We start from the raw sequence: 15,582 nt of genomic DNA, 5'->3' as shown, positions 1-15,582 counted from the left end.
TCCCAGGACGACACTGTGTGATGTGATTAAATGTGTCATGTGTAATTGTAGCACGGTGAGAAGTGCTCACAGGAAAGGTGCAGATGGGATTTGGAAGAAGGACAATGCCAGGTCCCTGTAGGGCCCGCAGGGGTTTGGCAGTGGATCTTCCACACATACATACATACGCACACACCTCAGTGTCACTCACAGTCACCAAACCACACTTACAAGAACTTGTCATGTAAAATATGTTTGGTAACAAGCAAATGGACTGGAATAATTTTAGCTTAGTCCTGTTTTTTTAGATGAGATTGGGGCTATTTGTCATACTTTTTACTGCAGTGAACATTTGATTTTTGATATACATAATCAAACAAAGCAATGTTAAATTCAAGTAAAGCATCTTTTTAGGAATGTTCGAGAGTTGTTTTTGCTGCCGCACGTCTCCCAACATGCACCTGTCACAGGTGCTGCTCATTAATCAGTTATTACGCAGGTTATTCGGCGACTGACAAGTTGCAATTTTCCCCTGATTTTCGGACGTTTGTCAGGTGGGAATTACGGCGAAGCGCACGTGACAAAACACATCGCCTCCCTGCCCCCTCCCCAATTCTGACCCCCCTCGCCGTGCCTCTTGGCTTCTCCCGCTATCTCCTCTCTCTCCCTCTCCAGTTTTTCCACAAACAATATCTGGGACTCAGAAGTAATAAGGCGGAATGTATAATTAATTACCCAGCTTGCTCTAATTAGGGCTGAATAAGTTGTGTCCCTCTCATCATCACAAATGTGGTGATGGGTAATACCAGTTTATGCTATATTAACTGCAAATATGCAATCCTTCTGAGAGCACTTTCCTTGATGAATTTGATGAATGTGACAATAATTAGCAGAGACAGATGAGAGCTAAATTACTACTGACAATGTAATGCTATCCTGCTTGAGGGCTTGGGAACATGGCAGAGACCAGGGCCCGTTTCTAATTAATAGTCTTTCTGCCAGCGAGGAAAAAAAATAAAGAATGGTAATTGTTTTCGTCAAAGGCTGTAGGGAGCTATCAGGGTAATAAAGTTAATTAGCAGAACAAACAACCGTTCACCGCCTTACCAGAGTGGAAAAAGTGTAATTCAGACTGTGGTGAAGATATGAGATTAGATGATAGCGAAAGGAAATTTCACACGGGAGGAAAAACAGGAAAATCAAATCAATTATTTGACGCCTTTTCTTTTGTGATTCGCGCCTGGAAAGCGTATTATTTCGCGCTGAATGCAGAATATGTCGCTTTGCCCTTGCTTCCCTCTCGTCACTCGTTCGAAAGATTTTTTTTTAATGTTTATCCCTTCCTAAAGAGCACGAGCGGGTATCATTCGCGGTTCTGGATGGCTGCGTCCAGAATTTCTGGGTGCAATCAACTCTGTAATGATCAGAAACTGTTACAATACCGAAGCTGTTAAAATGAATTAGAAAAGCTGGATGACAATTATTCGAATACTTGGCGGAACTGAGACAATCTGACATTTTTGCTGCGTCGAGGCACCTCAGGTAATGAAACGGTGTACCCAGCCAACCTTCAATTTATTATTGTGTCAGAAAAGCAGTGCTTGCTTTGACATAAAAACCTCATGTCGTGGGCTGAATGAAGTAAACTCACCTCACCGGTCTGGTAACGGTGTTAGGTGTCATGTTTCTATCCAGGCTGATCCTCACGCGCTCTGCAGGGAAATGTTTGTACACAAGGTGGTGGTAGTTACACTTATTTTATGGGATTGAGGTCCATGAATACAACTAATTAAAATGAAATGAAATGTTTTTCTGGCAGCCACGTGTAAGTGAATGACAGTCAGCCTCGCCCCTGTCACATTTTCACCGGGAAAAAGCAGCACAAGAAGGAATCATTATATACCAGGGTGATCTCATTTGTATTCACAAAGTATTCGTACCCTATATAAAGTGTACACATTTTTTTAAACGTTCAATAGCTATATACACACATTTAGTAGGCTATAGGCTATATCAAAATAGAAATAAATGTAATAAATAAGTAATATGTAACATGTAATTTATTCCTGTTATGGAAAAGGTTCAGTAGCCATTAGTCTACTCTAGTTTAGCAATCATTCTAAAATGCTGATTTGGTGCTCAAAAAACTTTTCCTAGTATCAATGTTGAAAACAGTTGTGCTGCTTAATATTTTTGTGAACTGTGATGCATTTTGTCACGATTATTTTATGAATAGAAAATATTTATTTGAAATAGAAATATTTAATAACATTATATAAATGTTTTTATTGCCACTTTTGATAAATTGAATGCATTCTTGCTAAATAAATGTATTAATTAAAAAAACAATAAAATAAAATCTTATATAGAGACAAACCAAACATTCTAAAATCAATGTGAGTTTTTGCAAAATAGAAGCATTTTCACAAGTGATCTCAGATTATTTGATTTTTTCATATATATATATATATATTTTTTTTTTTTTACGTGTGTGTGTGTGTTTGTGTGTAAAAATAAACTGTCGAATATAGGGGAAAAAAGCTAGAAATAAATTTCACTAAACGTACATATGTCTGAATAATCTGAAATGAGATTTACAAAAACTCCAAAAAGATTTTTTGGATTTACAACAAATGATCTCTTCAGATTATTCGCATAAATGTGTTAAGAACACCTGCAAGATGAAACCAGAGTCTCTTTGAGCATGGTTGGCTGATAAAGATGGCCTATTTCATTGCCAGGCGTTGTTTTGTCCTGATGTGCTGTTAGCCGGCTCTCACCTGGGACTGGTGATAGCTTATCAAAGCCCGAGCAGTTCCTTTCCAGCTCCACCAGATAATAGAGGCTTTCAGTGCTGTTGAGTGGCAGCAGGGGGAACCATGGGAACCAGCGGTCAGCTGACAGCTAGATGGACAGCTTGACTGCTTTTGCAGCATCATGGGAAATAGCTGTCACCTGGGTTGCCATTGCCCGCAGAGATAACCTTCATTGTGACAGCATATACAAAGATTGTGTTTGTCTCCTGTTTGAGGAGGCCCTTGACTGGGAAGCTAATGCAATTGATCTTTCATTAGGGATGATCAATGCTTTAATTGATTATTGAGCCTTATTTGACATGGAACCAACAGCATCTTTGGTTGGTGTAGTCCTAAATCATCAATAGTGACCGGTGACTTGGCATGTTGGTGCGAATATAGCAGTGCTTTTGCATGAGTGTGCTTTTTCAAAGGAAAATAAGACTTAGAACCGATTAGTTAAGTGGATATTTGTGCTCCTTGAAGATGACTAGACAATATCTAATGTGCTAAAACAGCTACAGCTACGACATGAAACTTCACAACACCCACTAAGGCAACTGTAACTCTTAGGGTTTGTTTACACAACAAAAAATTCAACTAAAAACGAAAAACTTTTTATGCATTTTGGCCTTTAATTTACATGACAGCGGCGTTTTGGGGGCCTGAAAACACAAACTTTTGAAAATGGGTTTCAGAGTGCAACGATACCATGATCTCCATGTAAACTACAAACACGTGAATTCATGAAAAGGGTGATGAAGTCTATACAGTCTATAAAGGCATAGTGTTTCTTTACAAAGTGACATCACCAACTACTGGCCTGGCGTGAATAATACAACATTTTTTATTGTTTCTCTATCCCCTGTGAACGGGGATAATTTTGACAATGTTGTCTGTATGCGAAAAATGCAAAGGGAAAACTTAGCCACTTTTAGTACATTGTTGTCGAGTAAATGTACCCTTATGTACACCTTTATGTACTGTGAAAAACATGAACAAATCTAAAAAGTTGGAATTTTCCAGCATACCAAGTAAAATGCCACATTCTTTAAAGGTCCTTCCTCTCATCAGTGCCCTCATGTTTAGCAATGGATCATTCACTCTTTGTGGCAATATTGGGATTCAAGCTTGATTTTGTTACAGCTGGTATGTGCCTGTCATAGGGGCCATAGACTCTTCTGTACCCAGCTGTGGTTCTAGTTTAGATTCCTGGCCTGTTTTCACTTGATTGTGCTACGATGAGCATTTGTCTTTGATCAGATCTGTCAGCTGTAATCAGTCGCATTGTATGTCCATGACCTTTCACTAGGGGCATCTGAACTCTGCCATAGATGTAAGTTTAGTTGGGAAGTAGTCAAAATATAATTCTTGTTTTATTGTAGAACTCTTTGATACTTTATTTTTGTAAGTATTTTGTTGGAAGTGTGTTAGCTGGAGTATTTCCTACATGCCAGTACTGCAGCAGCTGACAGAGCGCAGGAAGTTAAAAGGTCATCCTTTGAAGTAGGGATGGGCGATATGACCAAAATCTTATATCATGGTATATGAGTAATTGTAATTATGGCAAAAATACCCTTGTGGAAAACAACCGTGTATTGAATATGCACTTTTCTACTTCAAATCTAAATGCTTGCAGAGAGTACACTTTTTTATGTACACTTGTAAAAAGTGCGCTTTGTAAGGATGTCAAATTAAACATTTTACTTTAAAGTATGTTTTAAAAGATTATATTGTTGTATTTTGTCATGCTTTAAAAAAGTACACTCATTTTGATGTTTTGACTAACATACTAATAATTTTTTAGTGTAGAGTGTTATTCAATATTTAAAAAGTTAATTTTTTTTAAATGTACTAATTGCAGCTTCATCATTACAAATGTGTAATTATAAATATATTTGAATACATGACATACAAATAAGGTCTAACGGTAGTATTAATTTTCGTGAACAGAAATGTAATAAATGTAAAATGACACTGTTAACTGTATAAATTTAATATAGATTAATCTTTGTTAAAGCTATGTTTTGTTGTTTGATTTACATGACAGACAACAGCAGGTATTTATAGGTTGCTGTCACTTTAAGAGTAAGACCCCATGCATGCACACATCCGATAGATACACATCCGAGTTCTCACCTCGTTCAATTAAGACATAACCGAATGTGTTTATGAGAATACTTGCCGAGAGGGGTATTTTGACTGACATAATGCGTGTATATGTCCATCCAAATGCATTGAGGACGCGAAAGAGAAATCAATTTGGAGTTTGCGAGCTATCTGAAACGCGCCTCTCTCTCTCTCTGTGTGTGCGCGTGAACCTTGTATGTATGTGCGCACCGATAACAGCGTGGCGTGAGATACCGAATTAAATCCTCTTTTGCCTCTTCTAGCGCTGGAATGGTTTTATATCTATTTAATGTGTAAACTAGCAAGACAAAACACGTGCAAATAATAACCTTTCACTCTATTGCGGTTAAACTTGCAATTGATCCGTGAATCACATGCGTCCCGAACTGTGGGGCTTGGTCCGTACGGATCACAGATCAACAACGATCCGTTTAACCACTATTGAACACTGTAAAACCGAACAGTGAAATTAATGAAATGAGTTTGTTTCACTCAGATAATAATGAAAGTTCATTGTGCTTAATAGAAAAAAAGTTGCGTGAACTCAAAATTTGATTTTTTTAAGCTGAACTTAATATGATTGAGTTGCAGCAGATTTCTAATTCCCGGCATGCTTTGCGTCAGACTGTATAAGGAAAATAAATGTTGCAATTAAGTGTTATTTGGTATTTTTGCACAAAATTAACATAGGGAGACATAAGTTAGTGTTTAATGTTGTGTTATGTTGGGATTTACAGGGGGTTCTGTTATGTTAGTTTTGTAGGGTTACCATTGTGGTGAAGAGTAGAGCCTGTGGTTAGGTTGAGGATGGGCTACAAAACCTTTAAGACCATATATACTGTATGTTGTTTGATCATTTACATGCAAGTATACAGTGATCTATATTTGAAAGCTATAATAGAATGCTATCTACCATTTAACCATGATGATCTGAATGTGATGTTTATGTAAATTAATTGTATTATTGTAACATTATGGTGAGTGGGGGGAGACTGAGAACGATGCCAGTGACGTGATTGTTAATGAGGGACACCTGTGCACCACACTGGCCTTGCTTCGCTTCCACAGTTCTCTGCCCCTCCCCACTTGTTACAAAAATTTTAAGTTCTACTAACTTAACAAAATGAGTTAGTTTACTTAAATGTGTTGAGTTTTCTAAACTAATTGAGTTTTACAATGCTCCTGTTCTGTCATAATTTCGTGCCAATGTTAGGTTTTGCTTAGTCTTATGTAACTTTATTACTTTGAGTTTTGAGAACTTAAACCATTTACGGCAATCGGTTTTCTCAAACCATTTAAGTAATGATATAGTTGGTAAGACTTATTTAGATTTGTTACCTGAATTCAAACTGAATGAATAAAATAAACTTAAATATTCAAGTTGAGTTTACTCTAATGACTGACTAAACTAACACTAAAATATAAGTGAATTTAACTCAATGTATATGAGTTTACAGTACTCATACTTATTGGTTTTAAAACTTTGCGGCAATCGGTTTCCTCAAATGGTTTGAGATACCGTAACTTCACGGGTTTTACTGTGAAGTAATTATGAAAATACATATTCATTTTTACCATACTACTGATTCTGGTTGTCTTACTGTTCTCATCATGCTTGGCTTAACAGCAGCCTTTGACTCTTGGCTATCAGCTATCAGCATCACGGCTACACTGTAAACCCGAATAAGTTGGGTTAACTCAAAAAATTTGAGGTAATCAGTTACATCAAATTTTTTGAGTTATGATGTTTCCAATTTTAAGTAAGCAGAAATATTAAATTTTGAGTTTGTAGTACTCTTGCATGTTAATTGCTCCTAATTGAAAGTACTGAGTTAGCTAACTCATACATTTTGATAGCAATTAACATAAAATATTTAGTTAATTAACTTTTTTATTTTGAGTTCTTGCAAATCAAATGAGTTATTTCATTGTACATATCACTGTACACCCTAAAAAAAATACAGAAAATGCCAACTTGCTAATTTGCTAACGTTAACAATAGCATGGTATAACACTTACTGAATGAGTACAGCAACTTAAAACATATAACTTACCTGCTCTCAAACCAAGCAGTATGCACTACTTGTCACCATGATGGTAATATTCCAAAAACCCACATTAACAGAAACTCTTCTAAATTAGCATAACAAAACATTAATCACTACTAAATTTCCCACTTAACATTAATCTCATATAAGTTCTATTACCAAGACTGCATTTTACCACCGTCACAATATTGCTGGGCTGTGCCCTGCTCTTAGCACTAAAGACACTGAAACTCTAATTTGTGCTTTGATAACCTCTCGTATCGATTACTGTAACTCGCTTCTTATTGGGCTGCCTGCTAAAACAATCACTAGGTCACAATATGTTCAAAATTCAGCTGCTAGAGACATCAATCAAGTCAAGAAATCTGATCACATTACCCCTTTGCTCTATAATCTACATTGGTTACCTGTCATTGCACCTTTTGACGTCCAGAAAGGTAGTTGAAAACATGGTTGCTTCATATAACATTAAGGTTGAACCACTGTAGTCACGTGTAGACTATTTTAACCATGTCTTTACTACCTTTCTGGATGTCAAAAGGTGCAATGACATTGCTGCCTATGTGTGGATCAGATACCCTCGGATTTCATCAAAAATATCTTCATTTGTGTTCTGAAGATGAACGAAGGTCTTATGGGTGTGGAACAACATGAGGGTGAGTACTTAATAACATAAATTTCATTTTTGGGTGAACTAACCCTTTAATTACATTTAAAATATATTCTAATTATTATTAAAAATTAACTGTCCAAAAACATTACATTCAGTTCACACTTAAGTATATTCTTTTAAAGTTTATTATTTCTATAAGTACTCTTTTTAAAAGAACGCTAAAGTGTACTTCTCTTTCACAAGTATAAATATGTCCAACATATGCACACTTGTGAGTGCACATCAGTTGAATTTTTTTTTCATTATATGCAGTAAACTACATTTACACATGTCCCAAGCTCATAGAAATTTCCTTTGTATTCATGTTGGTTTCATGTTTTTGAAAAACTTGTATACTATTGTATACTTGTATACTATTACTAAAAAAAAGTAAATTTAATGTATCGTGGTAATGTCACAGACGCTCATTCTTAGTTTCATTTTCATGGACTTTTAGTTTGTTATTTTCAGTCACATGTGCTCATTTGTTCAGTTGTCCCACTCACTATCAGTTGTCATGGTGATTGATTTAATCAGCACAGATGTTTATCATTATTTCATTCATTTGTATTGTACTTAAGTTGCTGTCTGTTCACTCCTCAGTTGTCTGTTCTCGTTAATGCATCAGTTGCTATTTCATCAGTATTTGTTGGATTACCTACTGAGTTTGTTATTAAAGACTTTTATCCTAATCTTCTCTGTCATCGTCTGCTAAGTGTGACAGGTATAACCATCAAGTATATTTTTGAAATATTTTCTGAACTTTTTTCAATTTTTTTCTCTGTTTTTTTTTTAATATCATGAATTTCTAAATTTTGGGAGTCACACCATATGACACTTTACAACCTGACCTAACCTTGTCATAAAAAGGTCAAATTATCTAATATTTTATGAAATTTGACACACAGTCATGGTCTACAATTATGACATTATTTCCTGTATGCGTATGCATGTTGGTTGCACCACATGACTTTGATTTGGTGGACAAATAATATTTACATTTCAAGAATTTAGTTGGTTACTCTTTATTTTAAGGTGTCCTTGTTTCAGTGTAATTATATTAAATACTGAGTAATATTAATTATCTATTTGTATTTACTATAGAGTTAGATTAGGATTAGGTTAGTTGCATGTAATTATGCATAATTTATAATTATTACTATAGTAATTATATGTAAAATCTGTAACAAGGACGAGTTAGCATTTAGTTCTTTTCTTCATTATAAAATTAGGACAGTTGTACCGCCCTGGCATTTTACTTTATGTCCCACAAAATATCTATAAATATTTTGAAATAATTATAGATTAAGACAGAAAATAAGCATCGTATCACATTGACCCACACTATGTTTACTCAAGAAATGTGTGAAACTACATAACTCCCATTACTACGGTGAAAGCGCATTCACGTTTATAGGTTGTAGTTGGTGTCGAATTCTTTATATCAATGTTTGAAAGATTCCAAAATACTGTTGTCCATATTGTGAACAGCTAACACCCATCACGACCTTAGTTCTTTTGTAAAACCTTGTTAGTTATTCCTTAGATATTAGGGCCTTTGTGTCTGAAGCACAGCCTGGCTTTCAAGGAGTCGCGTTCATGTTGACGTCGCAAGGAGTGCTATTGTTAGGAAACAAGCTCTTTAAATGTGCTAAATTCTTCAGCCCCCAAAGGTAGAACACACACCTCTCTTTGTGATGCAGCAATGCCGTGGAATATTGAGCCAAGGTGCCAACCGCTCCACAATGCTTTTCAGATGGCCCTGCACAAAGGCTTTTCTCACAGCATGACCCAACAATAGCTGTAACGGACCTTTTTGCTGTGCTAATGTGGGCCGAACTGTCATGCAGATCTACGGACAACTGCTACTCTCCACCCTGCAGCAAAAACCTCTTTTGTTTTAAACTCGTAGCTTTGGGGGTAATTCAGCTAATGGCTTGACAGGTTCTCACTCCGAGGGAGATTAGGAAGTCTTTGGCGGCTTCTGCAGTGACTTAGCACTGCAACAATTTGTACTAATTAGGATCCATAGAAAAAAAGCCCAAAGCTAATATGGGATTGGCTAAGCATCTTAACTTTATTACTGGTTTGTGCTCTGCTGATTATAACACAACAATGGTATACTAAAAAAAAAGGAATTGTGGAGAGGAAATAGTGCTTTGTTAGTTGTAGAGATTTTCACGGAGATTACCTCAATGCACCTGCAACTTATGTAGTAAGTAGTTCTTGAATCTGTTTAAGTTATAAAAAAAAAAAAAAAATCATAAATATCTTTATGTTTTTGGTGGGCACCACATGACATTTTACAACCTAATTTGCCATGTCAAAAAAGCTCAAATACTATAATTTATGACTTTTTGGCAGACAAAATATTAAAGATTAAAATATTTTAAAGTAACAAATATAAACAAAACATTTTAATGAGGTTTTGTTTTAAGACTTGAATTTAATAATTATTTAAAAAACTCGATTTATTAGTACCATTACATAAATGTCATTCTTGTTTCATTTGTGCATGATAAATATTCATCACATTAAGTTTATTAGTTTATGGTTAAAACTGTGTAATCCAAATTAATTGAAATTTTATATGCAATTGAAATGCAAAAATCATATATTTTGAGTGTAGACGTGGTATAATGATAAATTGCGACTTAAATGACATAGTTAACAAAAACTCCAAATGTTTCATCCTCTCATTTAGTTTGGTATTATTTATATACAATATTTTTTATTAATATTTTCAATTAGCTTTTTTTTATGTTCAGTTTTGATTTCAATTTTATTTTCATCTTTAGAAATTTTGCAGTTTTGTATTTCTTGTTTTTTAATGAAGACAGTTTAGGTTTAATTGAACTTTATTTCAATTTTTTTTATTTCAATTTTAGTTTATTTATTTCTGTTTTCCAGTTTATTTCCAGTAAATTTAGTGCTTCAGCTTGAACCTATTTAAGTTAATTGCCAAGGCAACATTTCTTTTAAGGCGACTTCTGTTTACTTGATTTTTTTATCTAATATTTATATTTTATTTCAGCTTTATTTTTCAATGATCAAAATGTTTTTAATAGTTTTAGTTAACAATAAAAACACTGATCCACTCGCAAATGCTTTTCACTCAGATATATTCTTTAAGAAAGATGGCAAAATGGTTGCACAACAATCTCAATGTAAAAATGTTAGATTTCAAAAGTAAAAAATTTCAGCATTTTTAAGTTTCACATCAATCCAGCTAATGGTTGTGTACTTAATGTGACCACCGGGTCATACACTTGCCCCGTGAAAATAAAGTCCAGCAGCCTCCAGGGCCCAAGTATTAGCACCTCATTAAAGTAACACCTTCCTCTAGCTGCAGGGCCAAACACCAGGGAGTACGACCCGAGGTGGAGGAGCCCGCCGGGCAGATCCTCCCCTGCTGAGGCCAGCGAGAGATCTCACACCTCCCCAGGGAAGGTTTTATGTTGCTGTTCACTCACCAGGGTGTGAAGAGACACTTGCGGAGCTACATGGCACAGCTACTGTTTAACAGCAGGAGTCTCTGTTTACTCTTCAGCAGGGGAGAACACACCTCTACTAGTGTTTCTCTTTCAGCCCCTGACTCTTCCCTCACTTATAATGACTTTACAGTTGTTGCTGATGTAGATAAACAATAATGTATTGTGTTTCTCATATGTCTGTCTTACTTTGCCAATGATTCTGTTTCTGAAAATGGGTTAGTTATTGAAAGTTTTTCAGTAACTGATTTGGAATGGTGGCTGATGATCAATATAATGACAATGCAGTTGCCCTAAAAGTACTGGGACAACGTATTATCATTCAATCAATCAATCAATCAATATCTATCTATCTATCTATCTATCTATCTATCTATCTATCTATGTATCTATCGTTCTGTCGTTCTATCTATCGATCTATCGTTCTATCTCTCGATCTATCGTTCTATCTATCGTTCTATCGATTGTTCTATTGTTGATCTATCTATCTATCTATCTATCTATCTATCTTTCTATCGTTCTATCTATCTATCTATCTATCGTTCTATCGTTCTATCTGTCGTTCTATCGATTCTTCTATTGTCTATCTATCTATCTATCTCTATCTGTCGTTCTATCTATCTATCGTTCTATCGTTCTATTGATTGTTCTATTGTCGATCTATCTATCTATCTATCTATCTATCTATCTATCTATCTATCTATCTATCTATATCTGTCGTTCTATCTATCTATCTATCTATCTATCTATATCTGTCGTTCTATCTATCTATCTATCTATCTATCTATCTATCTATCTATCTATCTATCTATCAACGGTTGTGGTCAGTAAGATATTTTTAAGTTGGGGGTTAGGGTTTTTGAGGAAAACATTACAGGATTTTTCTCCAGTTTAAATGCAGCTTCAAAGCGCTCTACACAATCCCAGATGAGGAATAAGGGTCTTATCTAGTGAAACAATCTGTCATTTTCTAAAAAAAATAAAATAAAAATGATATATTTTTTAACCACAAATGCCCATCTTGCACTGCTCTGCGATGTGCCACACATTATGTAATCGCGCTGGAAAGGTCATGCATGACATAGGTGCAAGTACTGAGCAAGTGTTTCCAAAGCAAACAAATGGCCTTTACAAAAAAAAAAAAAAGTGAAACAAAGATGTCGGACGATTTTGAAGTTGGAGAAGAAAATGAGATGGAGTATTTCACGCTACCACGGTACTTCCGCCTACGTCATGCTTGACCTTTCCAACGTGATTATGTAATGCATCGCAGAGCAGTGCAAGATGAGCATTTGTGGTTAAAAAGTATATATATATATATATATATATATATATATATATTTAGAAAATGGCTGATCGTTTCACTTGATAAGACCCTTATTCCTCATCTGGGATTGTGTCGAGCCCTCTGAAGCTGCACTGAAACTACAATATGGACCTTCAACCCATTGATAGTCGTTGAAGTCCACTATATGGAGAAAAATCCTGTAATGTTTTCCTCAAAAACCTTAATTTCTTTTCGACTAAAGAAAGAAAGTCATGAACATCTCGGATGACATGGGGGAGAGTAAATTATCAGGAAATTTTAATTCTGAAGTGAACTAATCCTTTAATACTTTTATTCAGCAAGGATTCATTAAACCGACCAAAAGTGACATTCAAAACATTTATTTAAAAAAAAAAAAAAAAAAAAACACAAAAATGCATATATATATATATATATATATATAAACTATTTCAAATAAATGCTGTTCTTTTGAACTCTCTATTCACCAAAGAACCAAAGAATTCTGGAGAAGATGTATCACTGTTACCACCACCACCACCACCACCACCAAAAATAAATAAATAATATATATATATATATATATATATATATATATATATATTAAGCAGCACAACTGTTTTCAACACTGATAATGAAAATGCATTTTTCTAGAGCAGCAAATTTCAAAAGCTGAAAATTAGTTGTTGCCAAAGGAATAAATTACATTTTAAAATATATTAAAAATAGAAAAGAGTTATTTTAAATTGTAAAAAATATTTCACAATATTATTGTATTTTTGATCAAATAAATGCTGCCTTGGTGAGCAGAAGAGACTTATTTCAAAAACATCAGACCACAAAGTGGTAGTGGTAGTGTGTGTTTACATGTATGTCTGTATATTATAACAGGATTTCAGTAGTCTTTTCATAATTACACCAGCAAGACAGTTATGTGAAGTATCTTTATTTGAGAAATTACCACTTTACTGTTTTCAAGTGTAAAATTTTAATGGCAGTTCAATATATTACTTCAGTTTATCACTTGCAGTCGAGCACATGTACAATAATTCAATATTGATAATTATTTCCATGACTACAAATATTAAGATTGTCATCTGTTTAGATAAAGTTTTGATTAATTGATTAGCCGGAGCACCTACTGGCTGCCTGACCATATCATGTTATCAGGGATAATGATCTTGACATGCTAATCACACAATGTTTTGGTGCTGGAAGTCTTGACGTAAGTGATGAATGATGTTCAGATTCCCGCTGGGTGAAACAAAAGCAGGGCTCCTGCCTCACCTTGTCGAGCGGCTTGTTTGGACTAGAGTCTTAAAGGGAGGTGTCAAAGTGTGCCTCTCAACTGTAAGAAGCTTTCCTCTGGAGCAGCAGGACCCTCGTTCACACACAGATAATCACATCCCCCGGTTCAAGACCTACAGAGATCCCAGATACTAACCTTTCCTTTTCATTATGCACATATACACATATTTTGCTGTCTAAACATTTTCAAGAGTTAGGTGAGGACATAATAACCAAAGTATTACTGATTTGGGTAGGGAGCTAATGCTAAGTAGTTAAATTTTATTAATGTAGGTGCAGTTTATATAACTGTTAGAAAATAATTATATTTTATAAGTTTAATTTTCAATAGTGATGTTTTCATTTGTATTTCATCTGCTACATAAATGTAAATGTTTGCAGATGTTTTTTTTCCAAAGCAAGACAAACAATACATGAATGACCTACATGAATATAAAAAGGCAATCTATGTGTGAGAAGCTATGCTATGTGGACATGATATGTTGTGGTGTTTGTTAGGTGTGTCATGCATTTAATTTATTGATGATTATTATTGTATAACCTAGCACAACCATTTTCAACATTGATAATAATCAGAAAAGGCTCTTGAGAAGAAAATAAGCATATTAGAATGATTTCTGAAGGATCACGTGACACTGAAGACTAGAGTAATCTGCACAAGAATAAATTGCGTTTTTAAATATTTTAAAATTAAAAAAAAAAAATTCTATTTGTAATAATTCACAATATTTTACTGTGTTTTAATTCAAATAAATAATGAAGCCTTGCAAAACGTTAAAACGTTAAATATAGACATAATATTGAAATAAAACTATTAGTATGTGTAAAGTGAAATTCCATAACTGATAAAACAGGTTGTTGGTAATGCAAGGAATATATTCTTATGGAATAATTTTTCTTTATAAATTCATGATTCTTTTCCATGACCCAATGAATCGAGGTTAAATTGCAGCAAATTTAATTTTGCACCAATATCAAATTCTGTGGTCATGGTCATGAAGGTTTAGTTTAACGGTATTTAGCGGATGTGAAGTGAAGGAGGAGATGGTATCTTTGTGTCTGCAAATGGCTTATAACTGACCCAAGGCCAGGGCCTGGGACAGACTTGACCTCCGATTCATCAGCTTGTTGATGGGCAGCCTTGAGCCAGACCATATGTACAAAGCTTGCTTTTAAATCAGTACAGCCTTGACATTAGAGTCATTTTTCATGATTCTCACTTTATTACATTATACTGCATTAAATCATAACGTGGTTTCACACTCATTACACCAAAATAAATGTGTGTTTGTGGACTAGAGAGCATTATGTATGAACTGAAATGAAAAAAAAGGGGGGGTGAAAGATTTCCATGGAAATGTGAAGCAGCAATCTGAGTCTAAAAATAGCTTCATTTCCACGACCAGATCCTGAAACCTATTTATGTATTCACTGAGCGAATGAACAATTAAAGTGCACAGATTGGCACACGAGAGGTGGGAGCCAGCATGGGGTTTGTGTCAACACCGCTGGCGTCTCCTCTGCTCTTATCCAGTTGTTGATATCCATTTGAGTGTTCCCCACTGAGATCCATTAATAAAACATTGGAAAAACATCTCATCCTTCAGAGCAAAAGATAAAACAAATCAAAGATGTTTTGGAGGAAGAGCACATTATCTAATCTAAATATCATCATGTTCAATAATGCTCAGTGTTTTATTGCCTTTTGCCGATACATAGTAAGAGTAACAATAATTCATCCTGAAGTAGTTCTCTGAAATTTTGGATTGTGCCCTTAATTTATTGGATATTCCCAAGATCTCAGCTCTTGAAGCCTCCAGGACAATGCCAAAGTTTTTTTTTTTTTTTTTTTTTTAACCACTGACATTTGCATTGTAGCTTTCATTGGGTTTAA

General features: G+C 34.8%; 1 long non-coding RNA gene across 2 annotated transcripts in view; it reads left to right on the top strand.

The window, feature by feature from the left end:
* The window catches only part of LOC127521418 (uncharacterized), a 143,121-nt gene that overhangs the window by 66,642 nt on the left and 60,897 nt on the right, over nucleotides 1-15,582 (top strand). The window lies entirely within an intron of this gene.

Source organism: Ctenopharyngodon idella, chromosome 10 (assembly GCF_019924925.1).
Source record: "Ctenopharyngodon idella isolate HZGC_01 chromosome 10, HZGC01, whole genome shotgun sequence".
Classification (NCBI taxonomy): Eukaryota; Metazoa; Chordata; class Actinopteri; order Cypriniformes; family Xenocyprididae; genus Ctenopharyngodon; species Ctenopharyngodon idella.
This window is presented reverse-complemented; position numbering and strand designations above follow the sequence as displayed.